The following is a 17,965-nucleotide window of genomic DNA, read 5'->3' as shown; positions in this document are numbered from 1 at the left end:
TGCAAGAAGATGCGAGACACGGAAGCCAAAGTGGTCGTTAGAGAAGATAGGGAGACATCCAAAAAGCATAAGAGAGAGAGTGAATGAAAATGAGAGCGTGAGAGAGTGAAAGTCTGAGAGAGTGTGAGAGGAAATGTGGACCTTAAATAATAAATTTGATTTCCAAATTTAAAATGCTCATCCAATGAATGGGGAGGAATTAGAATCTTTTGTCTGCAGGATGCACACTGGGAACATGTTAAGAAAGCGTTACTTTGTTTAAGGGAACATAGACTCTATGCTAAGCTTTCAAAGTGCGAGCTTGAAGCATCTAAATTGACCTTTCTGGGTACATCATCAGTGACTCAGGTTTTGAAATGGACCTGGTAAAGCTCCAAACTGTATTGCATTGGCCCCAACCCCTACAGTAGTTAGTAGGGGTTGCTTTGGGTTCATTCGAGATTTCTCCAAGGTCATTGTTTGTCTGACTGCACTTACCAAAAAGGAGCTGACTGTCACAACTAGCCCCCTGAAGCCATCCAGGCCTTCAAATTAAAAGGACTACTTGCTCCAGTTCTAATCCACTCTGACATCTCTCAAGCCTTTATCCTGAAGGTAAATGCATTTGAAGTTGGAGCGGGGGCCATAGTTTCCCAACCTAGATGAATATTGGATCCAGACCATAATAGACTCTTGAGTAGTTTAGAAAATTCCTTAGTATCTTGTACATTGGACAGTTTATAGGCCAGAAGCGTGGTCCTGGGTGTCAAAATCGGAAATTCACATGCTCACCATCTAATCCGACGGTTTCATTCCCATTGCCCAGATAAGACTGGTAGTGCCCACTTTGGTCCTGTCGCCCTCCAGCTGCTACTTTTGTGGGACAACACAATATGATAGGAGTTATACTCTACCACCATCTGTGTCTGGATCACTATATAATAATATAAATATATAATTATATTGTACCATCCCCAGTATAACCTCCGTAAAATATAGTGAGGGAGGCACAATTTTCTGTTCTTGCCTTGGGTGCCAAAGGATCTAGCTTCAGCTCTGCTCCTGCCACATGAAGGCAGCTCGAAAGTCTAACGTGATCACCCATGCACTTCAATGGAAAGTGCTCCCATTGATTTATTGTACCATGGAGGACGTGTTCTTCTTCAGCTCTGGAGCTGCAGCTTCTTCATAAGTTAGTATTTTATTTATTTTAATCTTGTAAACCTACTCCCAAAGTACTTTAGTATGCATTCTTCTTTGTTGACTTTGCTTGGGACATTAAACTATTCCTTTAACGCACTCTAGAGTCCATTATGCAATTTGACACAAACACAATGAACTTGCATATATAAAATGTTCCTGATTCCATGGTTAGTGAATCCAGGGCCTGGAATACTTATTTATTTATTTGTATATCTGTAATATAAAGTTGATATATCCCAGTTTATAGAATTATTAATAATTATTTTTGCAGACCAGTCATAGTTTCTCATATATTTTGATGAGCTAAACATATTCTTATTGTGTCCTACTGTTACACAGTTTAATGAGTTTGTATCCAAAATGCTCCCTTTGCATCTTATTCTACGGCTAAATCCTTAAGAGGCAAATATTTCTTCCCTGAGGCTATAATTTGCTTATGTAACAAAATTTAGCTATGCTATTGGAGTACTGCTAAGGCTTTGGGATTGTATTTATTCCTATATATGCTGGCCTACATGTGTCCCTTTGCATTATTATAAACAGTTAACAAATGCAGAATTTAATTAGTTCATGAAAATACTGTATGGGTTTATGGACATTTATTTGCGTATAGCTTGCAACTTTCTGCTCTACTTAACCCGATCATCTCATTTAGAATAATTTATTTTGCATGTTTTCTGAAAATAATGCATATATATTATTTTAAAGACCCACAACTAGAAGTGATTCAGTAAGGTGTTGCCTTCCTCCAGGAAATTTTAGATCCAATTTAAAATCCAATGGTCAGTTGGGGGTTTCCCTGGAAAACATTAGGAAATCTGTGAATATCATCCATATGCACAGTAACAGACAAAAAAAAAGCCTATGATCAACTTCCCAAAGTCTGAGTTTTTGTTCTCATTACTAATGCAACAAGACAAGTATATACATTCTCCCTATTTCTCTTTATTCCAACTAAAGAAGTCCCTACAATTAACATGACATTTAGGGTATTCTCTGTTTGAGTACTATATTTTCCTTCCCATTGAGCTCTTCAGGATCTACCTTATCCTTTGGTGGTATTTGGATGTTGCTTCCTTGCCTCCTCATCGTGGTTCCCATGTGACTGTTGGATACCTGGTTTGTATGTCTGCTATGTGCCCAATCAGGATCTCCCCTCTACATCTGTAGATCTCTTCACATCTAAGTTGTACTGTGCATTAGCTCGATTTCTCTTCACTACGTTAAAGCATTAGGTAATTTCTCAGTTAGTGTGGATGTAGGTTGTCTATGCATCCATACTTCTTTTATATGCTTCATATATCCCATCTCATTAGGTCTGCTGTGGTAGTAGCAATCAATTACATCATCATTAAACAAACTTTGTTTAAAATTCACACTAAGATTGTTGTGCAAATCTGTTATTCTTTTTTTAATAGCAGCTACCTTAAATTCCTTTTATAAAGTTCTGCATGATTGCGCTTCCCTTTTAAGTCATCTCTCTTGCATTGTTAATTCACCGCTAGTTGTTGATTGGTTCATGTAGCCTTGTAAGGGTGGGATGATTGCAAGGGAAAGTCATCAGACATGCTAATTTTATCAACTCTGGCTTAAAGTTGTGATTCTAGGATAGCCGTAGTTTCATTTTAAGTCACTGGGATTTTTGTTTTAGCTACAAGAGGCACTTACTAGAATTTTTTTTTAAATGTATATTCATATTATTGAGCATTTTGTTACATTCAAGAAATGTGAAGGGAAATATTTTAAAAGTTTGTGATTTTTCTGTTTCAGGAATAGAATTAAACTGCTCATCATTATTCAAGCACCCAATTGTCACACAGTCCATTTCCTTTACCTAATTATCATTGTCTTGCTGTATTCCCACTGTCATTGATTTGTTTATTTTAAATTGTTACAACTTACAATGTGTAAAAACATGTACCGTATTTGCTCGATTATAAGACGAGGTTTTTTCCAGAGCAAATGCTCTGAAAAATACCCCTCGTCTTATAATCGGGGTCGTCTTCTAATCAGACCCCAAAAAAATGCTGGCGCCATGCTGCTTACCGGTCGCGAGCAGCGTCTCTTCTGTTAGAAGCAGGGCAGGAAGCTTGCGGCGTCCTCACAGAACTCTATCTCCCCCCTCCCTCCTCTGAGGGCGGGGCCAGAGAAGTTGCTACAGCCGGTCCCCTGCAGAAGTCTGCGAGTGGGAGATCTGCAGTTCAGGTGAGGGGGTGGGGGAGGGTTTTTGAGTATGTGTGAAGTGTGTGTGATTAAGGGAATGAATGAGTATTTAAATGTTTGTGAATGAGTGTGAGTGTGTGTGTGATTGCATGGATGTGTAAGGGGGGTGGGGGTTGTAGCATGGCATATGGAGGCTGTAATCCCACTGCTATCATCCCCAGGTTCCAGCATGTACTGGCTGCCTTGGCTTGATAGGAGTGTGATTGCTGTTAGCAGTTTGATATATATATATATATCAAACTGCTAACAGCAATCACACTCCTATCAAGCCAAGGCAGCCAGTACATGCTGGGTTAAAAGGCATATCATGGGGCTGAGTGGCATATAGGGGGTTAAAATGCATTTCTGGACCTCCAGAAATGCATTTTAACCCCCTATATGCCACTCAGCCCCATGATATGCCTATATACCTCCAGAAATGCTTTATACCCCCCTATATGCCACTCAGCCCCATGATATGCCTTTTAACCCCCTATATGCCAGAGTGGCATACAGGGGTATAAGGCATATCATGGGGCAGAGTGGCAAATAGGGGGGTATAAAGCATTTCTGGGGGCAGAGTGGCATAACTGGGGGGGGCAGGTTGGCAAATAAAAGGAAATTTAAAAAATATATTTTTCTCAATCATAGCTTTTATTTAACATGAAAATAATTTACATTAATTAATATTTACTGGTAAAACTTTTTCCCTATAGGGTAGTCTTATATTCAGGCTTTTTGTTTTTTTCCTAAATTAATATTTTGATTTTGGGGGGTCGTCTTATAATCGGGGTCGTCTTATAATCGAGCAAATACGGTATTTCCACGTGTCACATAGTTGTATAATTTAAGCACCAGCAAACTGTGAGTACAAAGATGTCATTATTTAAACTAAACAGTAAAAAATTAGAAGAGACATAAGAAAGGACAATTATATCATAATTAGTACTAATAAAGATATTTAGCATTTGTTCAATGCACATTGAGAAGAGACATTGTCATAAATGGGATAGAAAAGAGTTGAATCAAAATGTAAATACACGAACCAAGAATATCTTATATAACCCCAAAACAAGTATAATTTGCCTCTTTAGGGTCTTAAGTGAAAACATTTAGGAGGACCAATGAAATACAACTGGATAATTATGCATAAGCAATATAGATTGTGTTTATAGAAATTTAAGAGGAATTGTCAGGACCCGGGCCAGCAGGTTGGGTAGGAACCCAATTGCAGGGGATATCTGAGGCTCTGTCTATTGCATATTGACAGACAGGTAAGTACAGACAAGAGATAAGTCTCACACCAGGCTGATATATAAGAATATATTGAATTGCTGAATAGGAATAGGACTGGTATATACAGTAGAGTAGAAAGTCTTGCTGGACAGGCCTGGAACTGGAGGCCCACTGGCAGGGTACACGGCTTGGAAGCCCTCAGGCAGGGAACACGGCTTGGAAGCCCTCAGACAGGACACACGGCTTGGAAGCCCTCAGGCAGGGCACACGGCTTGGAAGCCCTCAGGCAGGGCACATGGCTTGGAAGCCCTCAGGCAGGACACACGGCTTGGAAGATAGGTAACTCTGGGACACGCCAGGGTCTGGTACACGAATCAGGATCAAGAACAAAGCCAGGGTCATACATGGGAAATCAGAACAGGAAACCAGATCTTTAGCTGCAAGCAGACTAACAGGGACACAAACCAAACAAATGCAAAGGCCCAGAATGAAGGGCAGAGCAGATATATAAAGGCAGGGCTAAACTCAGGTAATAAGGCTCAGCTGTCCCAAGTGATAGGATATTGGTGCCCCAGAGAGGGAAGTGTGGCTGCAGGTAGACACGACTGGAAATAATTGTTACATAGTCCTGGCAGGCAGGGTGGACCCTGACAGGAATCTATGCTTCACTCCTACATATTATAAAGAGGTCTGTTAGACCAATAAGGGTCCTTATCAGCTGCTTAATTTGCTTATATGTTAGAACCATCTCTTATAAAACCTGTGGATTTTCCACTTAGGTAAAGGATATAGAAGCAAGTTGCTTTGCATTGGTCCTTTTGATATTCAACCCTGTTTCAAGCCTCCCACTTTCTGTATTATGCATACCTAGCCATGAACCTAATTGGTAACCCTGCTCCCAAAACCATTTTCCTATATTAAGAAGAAAGGAACACCATGACATCACACCTGAGAAGTTTGCATGTATAGCTTCCAGATTTTTTCTTTCGGATTCAAAAAATAAGGCAAGACCCCCAGGAAATGAATGATAACAAAGCAAATGCTCTGCATTTTGCATTTTTGTGGGCCCCATTCACTTCCACTCTCTCATATTCTCTTTCATATTCTCTCACACGCTCATTCTCCTTCACTGTGTCTCTCTCATGCTCTCTGAATGTCACCCTATCTTTTCCACCAACCACTTCTGCTTCTGTGTCTTGCAACTCCATTTCTTATCTAACATCTTCTTGTTCTTCTCTCTTCTGTCTTCCATCTTCTTTCTTCATCCACATCTCCGCAGGCATGACCTCCCAGTGAACTTCTGCAAAAATGGTGTTGCCTCTGGTGATATCTCCTCCCCAACTGGAGAATCCAGGAAGATCTGTGCCTGGAAGATCTGTCGTTTTGCCTGAAGATAACCTCCAGCAGACTTCGCAAAAAATGGGGGGGGGCTTCTGGTGACATCCTCTCCCCGATTGGGGGACGGCCGCCATTTTTGCATTAATTCAGAACATGTCTTCAAAGATGCTGACAACGAAAGAAAACTGAAGACAGAAGAGAGAAGAACAAGAAGATGAAGTAGTTTGAATGCACAGTTAGATACCTCTGACCCTATCATCTGTTATTTTTATTTATTTTTACAGAACAATTTTATGTAATATTAGGACGAAACAATGGATTAAAGACACAAAAATTAGTGCATCACTTATGGTTGTTTGTTTTTTTTTTTTTTTTAAATAATTTATTGGAATTTTTCAAATATATAAAACACATATCAAAAACATACAGAGCATATGAAGAATATACACAACAATTCTTTAGTAAACCAGAGTTACAACTCTTACTGATACAAAACCATTATAATTAAGGAAAAATGAGCTACTCTGGTCCACTTCAAATAAACTACATTAATATCCTTAAACAGTAATGAGACGTATATAAATCTTCATAATACCCTACATTCATACACATACACGCAAGACGCAAACAAGCGAGAGTGGCGGTGGGAGGGGTAGAGGTTGAGTTATCGGTAACTATAATGTACTCCGAGGACACTATACCCATTGGGGTCTTTAGTTTGATAAATACCTACTACAATCCACTATATGCAGACTTAAAGATCTTGAAATTTACTCCGATCTAAAAATATAACTAAGAAGTGAGATTTTAATTTCATCAATAATTAATTTGGATTCTAGAAGTAATACAAATTCAAATTCAGAGAGAGACTCAAGGGAATTAAGGTTAGCACCCAAAAGAGTATATCTATGTGATAGAGACAGAATCGTTTGAATGAATATCCATAATATAATTAAACCACACGGACCATATCTGGTTATATCTAGGCAGATTTTGATTCATCAGATAGAAATATTTCTCCATCTTAGCTTGGTGGGTAGTTTGATCCATTATTTCTTTCCAAGTAGGGGATTCAACTTTCCTCCAAGCTCTAGCAATACATATTTTAATAGCTAATAAGATGTTAACTGCCAATAATTTAAATGCGCTAGTTGAAGGGGGAAGAGCTAAATGAAAAAGCCAGGTATAAGAGTGGATGGCAAAGTTGCATTTAAAGATAAATGAGAGAAGCTTAGTAACTTCTAGCTTAATACTATCCAGTTTGCAACATGCCCACCAAATATGGAATTGAGTCCCCTCCTCATAGCCACATCTCCAACATAAGCTAGAGGTTGCATTAGAGAATTTACTTAGCCGGGAGGGAACTAAATACCAGCGATGTAGCAACTTAAAAAACATCTCTTGTATATTAATTGCATGCACCGCATTCCTGACTTGTGTTTGTTTTGTTATGTTCTGCCAGGTAGATAAAAAACAAATCCTAAACCTTCACTAACTCTCTCCCCATCTAATAGAGGAAAGCATCCCACAATGGTTTGCAAAACAATAGCAGCAGTGTCTAACATGATAAGAATGTTGAAATAACAAATATCAAATTGTTTATGGGCTTCTTTTCAGAACAACTCACAAAACAATTTGACATTAATGATCGGTATTTGTTTATAACCATGTTCCATGGACACAAAAAGTAGAACATTGTTTGCAAATGTTCTTGCCTTCTGTTAGGTTTCTACGCTAATTTGTTTTTTCTGCAATTGTACCAAATAAAATGAATGGATGGTTGAACGATCTTGTTTTTCATAATAATTTTAGATGCACAAAAACAAAAGGTGAGAATACAGCACTCAGTTATGGGGTGGTGCACGAGCCAGGGTATGACCAGTCCCTAAAACATATGGAAGCAGAGTCTCAGCACTTCAATGGTGAGGTGAGTTTATTTCATACAGGCAACTATTCGCCACACAGGTCTTTCAAAATGTTTCATGGCTTGAGAAAGACCTGTGTGTCGAAACATTGCCTGTGTGAAATAAACTCACCTCACCATTGAAGTGCTGAGACTCTGCTTCTTTATTCCAATAATTTTAAATAGGGTTGAATAAAAGCCCAAAACGTTCATATCATGGTACAGTCATCAAGTTGTGAGTTAAAGCAGAAGGTAGTCTAAGAATTAATTCACATTCTTAAAACTGGAGACAGTGGTTGTTGTCAGTCCACAAATCCATAAATCTACCTGTCAGACTAACTGCTGAAAGGTTTTCCAGTGGGTAGAGAACATACTGGGTCTATTTTGCACCAAGGCCATGTCATGACTTCACCCTATGCATCCTTTAATAAGGATTCATCTTTCTACACCAAGTTTGTTTTTATTTTAATTTTATGTTAGTTCTGAAAGTGAGCTGACACAGAAAAAAAATCCTCGAATTCATAAGACCAATGACTTATCTTAAACGTTGCAAGTTCAAAGCAAACCACCATCACATCTTTATATTTAAGTAATACTTCATAATTCTATTTATATTTTTTTCAACATATTGTAATTCACATGTGGTTTGATGCAATATGAAAATCAACATGTGAACAGGTTTTGTACTCGGTTTGTAATCAAAGGAAACTTAGTTCTGTGGTTTTCTGTCATTTTCATATAAACCAATTACAGGTAATATGAAACAAAACTCAATAAAGATTTTGGCAAAATATGCAACATTGAATACAGAACACTTGGTGAACAGTCACAGTCAGGATTGGTGGCACGAGGGCGCAATGTTTCCTCCAGATTTTAACAAATCCATTAGCTTTGTAATTTCTATACTACAGCTGTAGTTGATGGATTAAAGCCAGAACAAGAGGCCAGAGGGTAAGCTACATTGGTGCCAGAGGAACTGAAGCATAGCTTTGGCCATACTGTTCCCATGAGACCATTTCCAAAAGAAATATGCAATAAAATGCTGCAGCTGTAGAGATATTTGCAATTTGGGAAGGGAGATATAATACCCAATAAGTCCCTGATAGCCTAGACACATAGACATAGTTGCAGCCACTCCAATAAACACAAATCTGCTCATCTAATATCCTTGTTTTAGAAGTATCTAGAACACAAAAGGAGATAATAATTTTTACTTAAAATAATAAAAAAAACTGTAAAGGATGCAATACAAGAGTGATATGTATAAAAAATATGTTATTATTAGAACTAGTATAATACAATACAAGCAAATGCTCATTTAAAGTAAAAAATATATAAACAAAAAATCATACATTATTATTATACAGGTTGTTTTGTAGGCAAAAAATATTTAATGTTCTTTCAATGAAGTCCATGCTGTATTTTACCCAAAATGCCTGATGACTGCACAAAATTGTAACTAAGAAAAAAAATTTTTGGTACACTTTAATTGGTTACTTGCAGCATCATTAAGTTTAAGAACATTCTTAATTAGATTATCTAAACTTGTCAAAGACCATTGCCCAGGCAAATACAGACTTTTTTTAAAATATTTTTTTTTATAATGGGAGACTTTATGGCATGGGTGGGGGGTCATGGGAGAATATTCTTGCCTTTTGCTACTATTTGGTCTAGAACTGGCCCTGCACAAGACACATATCCTTTGGTGCCTGTAAACGTTTTCTCATTTTTTAAGAGCATGATTATGCAAACTATAGTTGTATCAAAGCTAAGGTTTACTCTTAGTTAGACCCAGCTGCCTACAGTACAGGCACTCATAATATCAAATGTAGTCATATATTCATAGCCTCATAATTAAGTATTGTATGCAATACTTGTTCATGCAAGGGTTTGTACCTATGTGCAGTAACGATGAAATCAAGTAAACCTGATGTTTACAAATAGCATTAATACACTGTTCTGAGTTTACCAGATAACAGTCACAGAAGGAGCAGTAAAACTCATGATCTTGAGGGTCTAAGCACAACAAATTAATATATTTACAACAGAGGTTAAGACAGTGAGGACATTTAAACATGCATTGGATAAACAGTAGATTTGTGCATTCAAATGTTAATTCGTACAAATCTCCAAAAGTGAGCTCACAGACACAGAAGCCAAAGGGGTCAGCAGAGAAGGTAGGCAGACATATTCAGAGCATGAGATCAGAGTGTGAGAGTGTGAGTGAAAGTGAAAGTGGGGCAACAAATTTTGTCTTCAAATTTAAAAAGCCCTCAATTTTCATCTGAAACAAATGTGCAGGAAATGCAATCAGCGTTGTTCTTCTCCATAAGTGATTCATTTTAAGTTAAAAGTTATTAAATCTCCCATACCTATAAATACATGCATAAATAAACATGGTAAATTGTTTCTAAAACACACTTTGATCATTTGCTTTCTTTTTACAGAACAATTTTATGTAATATGTTGATGAAACAATGTATCAAAGACACAAAAATGAGTGCATCACTTATGAATGCACTTATGATTGCTTGTTTTGTTATGCTCTGCCAGGTGGAGGAAAGTCACCCAAATGGTTTGCAAAACAATAGCAGCGGTGTCTAACATGATAAGAATGTTGAAATAACAAATATTAAATTGTTTATGGTCCTTCCTTTCAGAACAACTCAAAAAACAATTTGATGTTAATGATCGGTATTTGTTCATTACAATGCTCAACGGACAAAAAAACAAAAAGTAGAACATTGCTTGCAAATGTTCTTGCCTTCTGTTAAGTTTCTAAAATAATTTGTGTTGTGCAAAAAAAGATAACCTTGTGTAATAATAATCCTGTCTCCTGATTTGAGAATTCTAGAAAGGACGTCACCATTTTGCACTATGGTAACCTCAAATGAAGCTACACCAAAAAGTCAGAGCTTCTGGTGAAGTCCTCTCCCCCAATTGGAGAAACGGTGAGTGGACAGAGGTTTTCTGAGAGATTACGTCTGTGCAGAGATGCAGACAGAGAAGAAAGAAGAGAGAAAGGACAAGAAAGAAGAGACAGAAAGGAGGAGAAGATACAAAACAAGAAGATACAGGACACAGCTGTGGAGACATGCAAGTGGAAGTGATCAGTAGAGAAGGTCCCTGTCACTTTTGCCCACACCAGAAGCACTCATGCGGAAGTTCTTCCACCCGCAATACCACTACCAAGAGAGAAGCCCTCAGTAGGAGTAAGCCAGGACATAGAGGATCCCAACAGCAAGGAGGCCTTAGTGTAAGCAGGTAAGTTTTGGTACTAAGTAGATATAGCAAGGTATAGGAGCCAGCTCAGGACAGGATCCACAGCAGGAAACTCAGCAAAGCCAGGGTTAACACGACCAGAATAATCAGGATAGCCAGGTCTGTACACCTAACGGCTAGTCATACAAGCCAGGGGTCAAAAACAAGTCGGGTAGTCAAACAAGCCAAACTGGTACATGAGTAGATCAGACAGAGGTACAAAATCACCAGGCAGAGATTGGTCAGGCAGGCATAGGGTCAATAATTCCGAGATCATATCACAGGCTTCAATGTGCAGTAAAGGACCACAATAGGGTATCACGGCAGAGCATTTCCGGGTTTTTAAATCTGGCACCAGCACTAGCACCGCCCCTTAATCCACGTCACTGCTGCACCTCCAGCTTTCCGTCAATTCTGCGCCACCAGCTGCCCGACCGCTGGCAACGGAAACTTGCGACGAAGCCCCTGATACCCGACATCTACGGGCAACAGCCTGCCCGTCAGTGCCGGGGCTGTGACTGTCCGTACCAGGATTCAGAGACCATCAGAGAGAGAAAGAGTGAACAAAAAAGTGATTAGAAGAGAGTGAGAGTCAGAGAAAGTCAGTAAGAGTAAATGTGGGCGCCAGACAATGAATTTCGTTGGCCTCCGATTTTCATCCAAAATGAATGGGCAGGAAACGGAATTCGTTGTCCAAAAGCATACCTAAAAATTCTGAATCATTGTTGGCTGATTTTCACATGTCTAATAAACAGTCAAAATTATAGTCTGAACATACGTCTATGGACCATACAAGGGTTCATATCGGCCATCAAATTCCATGTTTCTTTAAGTTAAAACACACTCAGCTAAGATCATAAATATAGACAAGCCTTTGATCAAATATGAGAAATCTAGCACCAAATAGAAAGCACTAGACATATGAAAATGGGCAAAAAAGATTCAGAATTTTATTTTTTTTGGTTAGTTTTTGGCCCATTCGTTTTCAGACAATGAATTTCGTTACTTGCCCATTTGATTTGGCCAAAAATGTGAAGGCGTTTTTAATTTGAGAATGAAATTAGTTGCCTCATGCCTCAATGGCGATGCTTGCAATGGCGTCCAAAAGGGCAAAATGGCGTTGCGTGTGACGTTTTCGCCTCCATTTGATGGATTAGGGAGAGGACATCACAGCAAGTGTAGTCATATAACCCCAAGGTCAAGTGAGGGCAAAATGACGGCGCTTCAGGTGACATCCTTTCACCTGATTGGTGGACAGGGTAGAGGATGTCACCGCAAGCGCTCCCATTTTGATGGAAGTTCTTGCCCGGTTATATCAGCAAAGATGTGGATGAAGATAGAAGATATCGGATTGAAGATAGCAGACAGAAGAGAAGGGAGAAGATGAAGAAGATGCAGAAGAGGAAGCGGTCCGTAAAGAAGGTAGGGAAATGTTTAAAGAGTGTGAGAAAGTGTGAGTGGATGTGGTCCTACTAATTTTGGATAAAAAATATGAGCTTTTTCCCTTCCTCCAACTTGCAGGGGATCTGGCCTCATTTTCGTATTTGGTAAATTTGTGGTCCGTATGATTCCAAATGCACGAGTCTAGAAAGCACTCCAAAAGGAACAACAACATTGGCTCTTTTAATCAGCACCATATCGACTGACATTGGGTTATTTAAAGAGTTTCTATGTTGTATGCAACAGTGGACAGAGTAAAGCCAATGAAAAGCTAATACATTTGCTTTGATAAACCGGACTATGATCATTCCAAAAACTATATCTGCTCTAGGAACACCACGGAAAAGGCTTCTACAGTACCAAAAAAGGATAGCACAAGCAGGATCCCTCTGGTATATATACAGCCAGCACTATGGAATATGATGGCTCTATATAACAATAATTAATAAATGTTTATATATACACTGATCAGCCATAACATTATGACCACTGTTATCATGGTACTTGTCAGTAGACGAAATATATTAGGCAGCAAGTGCACATTTTGTCCTCAAAGTTCATGTGTTAGAAGCAGGAAAGGGCCAAGTTGTGATGGCTAGACGACTGGGTCAGAGCATCGCCAAAACTGCAGCTCTTGTGGTGTGTTCCCGGTCTGGTCCAAAGAAGGAAAAGCGGTGAACCGGCGATAGGGTGAAGGGGCGGCCAAGGCTCATTGAGGCACGTGGAGGGCGAAGGCTGACCTGTGTGGTGAAATCAAACAGATGAGCTACTGTATTTTAAATTGCTGAAAAAGTTAATGCTGGTTCTGATAGAAATGTGTCAGAACACACATAGTGCATCACGGTTTGTTGCTTATGGGGCTGCGTACCTGCAGACCAGTCAGAGTGCCCATGCTGACTCCTGTCCACTGCCGAAAGCACCAACAATGGGCAGGTGAGCATAAGAACTGGAACATGGAGCAATGGGAGAAGGTGGCCTGCCCTGCTGAATCAAGTTTTCTTTTACATGGATGTGGATGTAACCTTACAGGACTTAAAGGATCTGCTGCAAACATTTTGGTGCCAGATACTACAGCATACCTTCAAAGGTGAAGTGGAGTCCATGCCTCGATGGGTCATGGCCAGGGCCGGCCCAAGGCAAAATGCCGCCTGGGGCGAATTTTAAAATGCCCCCCCCCTTTATCTACCCTTCCTCTCCCTCTGTCCCTGCCGCCCCCCGCCCCATTATCTACCCCCCCCGTACTTACCTTTCAGCAGTCCTGCGGCGAGACTCCCTGTTCGGTCTCGGTGCCGGCTTGTAATGCTGAGCGCTGGAAATCTTCCGGCACTCAGCATTACAAGCCGGCACCGAGACCGAACAGGGAGACTGGCTGCAGAGGAGAGAGGGGCGCTGAGTGGGTACTGACCACTCGGCCCCCCTTTCTCTCTCTTTCGCTTTAAAAAAAAAAAAAAAGGGGGCTTGGGGCGGCCAAGTGCCGCCCCTTCAAAAGTGCCGCCTGGAGCGCTTGCCCCACTCGGCTCCATTGTCGGGCCGGCCCTGGTCATGGCTATTCTGTCGGCAAAAGGGGCACCTACACAATATTAGGCAGGTGGTCATAATGCTATGGCTGATCGGTGTGTATATATAGATATATATATATATATATATATATATCATTTAATAGATTTTCTTTTCAAGGACAAGAAGATTTAATTACTTCAAAATGCTAGACAGGTTTCCATTACTCTTACACTAAAATAGATATATTAGGAATCTTACAGTAAAGGTGTTTTACAATGTTAAATCATATAATAAGACTATAGTTTATAAGTAAGAAAATGTTCCAACTATCTTTCGCCATTGAGATTTTTTAAAATCTAATAAAGGTAAAATATAGACAGGAAATTATAGGCACTATTTCCTTTGTAGTAATTATACTTATAGAATAGGCAAAAATTACACGTGGTAAGCCTTATTGATTTGTGCATTTCAAATCAGTTTATGACCAACGTCTCATGAAGAAATAGAAGGATATGCTCAACTTTATGGAGAAGAAAGTGATTTTTTTCGTCCATCCCAGTACCTTTCAAATTTTGGAGCATGTCGTTTTGGTACGCAATCAATTGTTTTGTCCACATGTGTGCGTGTGCTTATTCCAACTTCCAGGGATATTGAAGCATTAAATGTGTGTTTTACTTCAGCTCTATATACACTCACTGGCCACTTTATTAGGTACACCTTGCTACTACCATGTTGGACCCCCTTTTGCCCTCAGAACTGCTTTCATTCTTCATGGCATACTTTATAAAATAGTGGCATATACTGCACAGATAAGGCTGGGGGGGAGTAGAAAGGCAGCAGAGGTAAGGCACAGGTTATAGGAAGTTTTGATAATGTGCTAAGAAGCTCAAATCCACATTAAGTCTTCTGTTTTTGCAGTCATAAAAATGTATCATTTTGGCTTCAAATGTCTTTCTTTCTTTCTTGGGTGTTTTTGAAATAACCTCTCAGTGTCTTGATTTTAAGGTCATGTATGGAATGACCTGTTTGGTTAAAGTTTTGCATTTCAATTTTGTATCTCACAGCCTTGTTACGCTTGCTGCCGCTCACCCCATGTGGTCTCTATTAAGGGTTAATAAGTCTGTAGGGGTTTAGAGAATACCCCTTCCTGTCTCATTAGAGATTTTTACCTGTAGCTCATAGTAGCAAGGTGAAGTGTTCAGTGTAGGACTCGCCTAAGAGGTTTGCCGTGACGTGGCAGACGAGCTTCCACTTTAAATGGCCATTGGAGTGAAACTAAAAACCTCCATTTGTCTTAATAAGCATAGGGATTTGGGATAGTGCGCAGGTAACTATTTTTTCTGTGCAGTATATGCCACTATTTTCTATTTCCAGTGACATCTGCAGGGTAAGTTGCAGCATTGGGGTTTTAAAACCCCAATGCTTCAACTTACCCGGCACATCCCACTGGTCTCCCAGTGCAGATGTCACTGGAAATCCATAGGTTCGCTGTCAGGGGTTAATTTACAAAGACCGTGCGAGTGAGCCTATTGGTCACTTGCGGGGTCTTCCTCTGGCATCAACCAATTGGTTGATGCCAGAGGAGGTCCCTGTAGGCGACCAATAGGCTCATTCGCACTGCCCTGTAACCCGTGACGGCGAACCTGTGGATTTCCATTTCCGGGAACTGCCGCGATGCCGCGAAGACAAGGTAAGTTAGAAGGGGAGGGGAGAATGATAGACGAAGACGAAGACAATCACGAAGATCTTCGTGGTGTGTGTCTTCGTCTTCGCCTACGTTTTACCGCCGCCGTCTTCTCTTCGGCGTGTCTTCGGAACGAACACGAAAACGCACTCTTCGTGTTCGTTTCCATGTTCGCCCGAAGACGAATGCACAAGTCTAGTTTTAACCCTGTATCAGAACATGTACTGGTTAGTTTTAAACTGTTTTTTCACTTGCTTGGTCAGAAATGCTTTTGACTTGATAAAGAGAGGACTCCCAAAAGCTCATCTATTACTAAATACTGTTAGTCCAATAAAAAAAGGTATTACAAGATTCTGCAACATTCTGTTTTTTTTGGATTCTTATACACTGGACTAATACGGCTACCCCAAACTACAGTAAGATTTTTTTGGAGAACAATCTAGTTTACATCTTTTTCTATTCATTGAGGTTTCAGAAATTATATCTAATAGACTTCTGCAAATGGACAACACAGAAAAGGTAAGGAGAGGTAGAGAGAGTGAGAATGTGAGAGAGAGTGTATAAGCGTGAAGATAGAAATGAAATGCAAGCCAAAATTTTGAGTTATCTGATTTGTTTCCTTTGTTTTGTTGGGGGCCCCTCCTTGTTTGTCTGACATTTGTACAAATTAACGAAATTGGCAGATTTTATTAAACTTTTTACAAATCTGAACACACAATTCTAGTATTTAACGCCCTATAACTGATATAAACAGGATATTTCAAGTTGGGAAGTAAAGATAGTGATGCATTGAAAGCGATTAGAAAACATGGGTGCATATAACTGTAAAATGCAGGATTTGGGGAAAGTGATATGCATTCATAGCTATCCTCTGTATTATGACATTTTTTAATGAAAACATATTATGTTTTCGATTTTGCATACAACATTTTCAGTACATTAAACAGACAAATTCAAAGGCAGGTTCCAATTTTGCACAATTTGCTGATATGACAGAATCATGTGAATTAAAACACCATTGGCCTTTTTTCGACATAACATCACGCTGTTTAAAATGTATTAAAATAAAAGAGAGCGATTGAACTGAACATTAACCAAAGAATAAAAATGTATTTTACTTTTTGTAACTGTAATTTTTATTTCAATTTATTTAGACTAGAAATAAAGGAAACTATGTTCCATATAGCTTTTCAAGTGAAACAGAATGAAAAGAAAAGAAAAAAGAAATTGGTTCACTGACGCACTTGATGAAGCCCTGGGGAGGGCTGGCAGCCTAAGGCCTGGGGGGCAAGTCAAGTGAAGTGGCTCCGCCCCCTCACACTCACCTTTCACCCCTCACGCTGCTCCCATCACTATGCGGCCATCAGACTGCTGGAAAACTTATCTAAACGGCCGCTGGGAGCTGATCCACTGGCCGGAGCTACTTTAATCCTTTTTTTAATTTATTTAATATGCCGGATCGGCTTGCCATATTAAAAATAAATAAATAAAGTATTAAAGTAGCGCCGGCCGGCAGCATCAGCACCCAGCGGCCGTTTAGATAAGTTTTCCAACAATCTGATGGCCGCATAGTGATGGGAGCAGCGTGAGGGGTGAAAGGTGAGTGCGAGGGGGCGGAGCTTTCACCCCTCACGCTGCTCCCATCACTTGGCGGCCATCGCATACGGCCGCTGGGTGCTGATGCCGCCGGCCGGCGCTGCTTTAATACTATTTTTTTTTCATTTAATAGCCGATCCGGCTTGCCATATAAAATTTTAAAAAAAAGTATTAAAGTAGCGCCGGCCGGCGGCATCAGCACCCAGCGGCCGTTTAGGTTAGATTTCTCTTCCGTTCCCGTTGCTTACTATATGCGTGTTCCCGCTCCCGCTCAGAAGTGTTGCCGACAATTCAGGACCCAGCGTTTCAGGACAAAGGGAGGTCTGGAGGGAGGTGCATAGATTAAAAAGTATGTCTGTATGTGAATTGAACTGTTACACTCACAAGACCTTGAAGTGAGTTTCAGTTGTTAAGTTATTAAATATTAAGTTTTTAAAGTGTACACACAATGTTTTGGTTTTGTTTGCTTTCTTTCTTTTACGGATGCATTGCCACTCCTTTGATATAATTGGAGTCAAGCTACATTTTGTCCTGTGGAGTCTGTAGACCAGTATAACAGGATCCTTGTTTATAGAGCTGTTTAACATCAGAGCAGTGTATTGCTATTAAAATTGTGAGTGCAA

Source organism: Spea bombifrons, chromosome 2 (assembly GCF_027358695.1).
Source record: "Spea bombifrons isolate aSpeBom1 chromosome 2, aSpeBom1.2.pri, whole genome shotgun sequence".
Taxonomy (NCBI): Eukaryota; Metazoa; Chordata; class Amphibia; order Anura; family Pelobatidae; genus Spea; species Spea bombifrons.
This window is presented reverse-complemented; position numbering follows the sequence as displayed.